Raw genomic sequence first — 1,127 nt, 5'->3', positions numbered from 1 at the left:
ATATATTAGCACGTACACTAACACACATACATAAATATTCATACAAATATATGTATCTGCTATAATGTACTTTTTATACTAGATTTCATTTGCTGGCATTTTGTTAAATGCTATTTTATCTATGTGTACCAAGTAGATAGACTTTTAATTTTCCTTTTTCCATGATATCCTTGCATAATTTTGTATCAGTGTTATAGTAGCTATACCACTTTGTTGCTTTTCCCTACTTTTTTAATTCCTTGGGAGACTGTTATTTGAAACATTTGTTGGGGGAAAAAGATATTTCATAGAGAATTCTCAACTTGGTGCTTTAAGTGAGGGTAACTTGGATTAATGTTATTTTCTCTTTTAAGCCAATATCTAAATTAATATTTTCTGAATGTATCTTTTTAATATGTTTTCAAATTTAAGAATATAGAAATATTCAAAGTTTTTTAGGTTGTTGTTTTATGTTATTGCATCAACTCTAACTCATCAAAACCCTATGTATAATAAGATGAATTGTACCAATTCCCAATTACTCTTCTTTTGAACCCATCTTTGCAGTTACTAGGTCAATTCACCTTGTTGAGTATATTCCTGGTTTTGCTGACCCTCTACCAAGCGTAGTGTCTTTCTCCAAGGACAGTTACCTCCTGATGACATGTCCAAGGAATGTGAGATGACGCCTCTCCGTCCTCATTTCTAGGGGAAATTCTACCTAGAGAAAGATTTATTTGTTCTTCTGACTAACTGTTGTATATTCAATCATCTTGCCAATATCATAATTCAAAAGCATCAATTCGTCAGTCTTCTTTATTCGTTGTCCAGTTTTCATATGCATATGAAGTCATTGAAAACACCATGACTTGGGTCAGATGCACCTTAACCTTCAAAGTGGCATATTTGCTCTGACATTATAAGGAATTATTTTGCAGTACACTTGCCCAATGCAATGCATTGTTTGATGTCTTGACTATTGTTTGCATGGGTCTTACCTGTGGATCCACATAAAGTAAAATCCTTGATGGCTTCAATCTTTACTCCATTTGTCATGATGTTGGAAATATTTGTTTTCTTTATGTTGAGGTATAAATAGTTTATTTTATGTGTCAAATACCATTCTCTCTTCATTTGGTCAGGTTCTG

The 1,127-nt window shown here is 32.6% G+C and overlaps 1 pseudogene; it reads left to right on the top strand.

The window, feature by feature from the left end:
- The first annotated feature begins 643 nt into the window (after positions 1 to 643).
- The window catches only part of LOC101657767, a 6,186-nt pseudogene continuing 5,702 nt past the window's right edge, over positions 644 to 1,127 (top strand).

The sequence above is a fragment of the Echinops telfairi genome, unplaced genomic scaffold (assembly GCF_000313985.2).
Source record: "Echinops telfairi isolate 266 unplaced genomic scaffold, ASM31398v2 ScPeMD7_7469;HRSCAF=8507_1, whole genome shotgun sequence".
NCBI classification, from domain to species: Eukaryota; Metazoa; Chordata; class Mammalia; order Afrosoricida; family Tenrecidae; genus Echinops; species Echinops telfairi.
The sequence above is the reverse complement of the archived record's forward strand: the minus strand, read 5'-3'. Positions and strand labels throughout refer to the sequence as shown.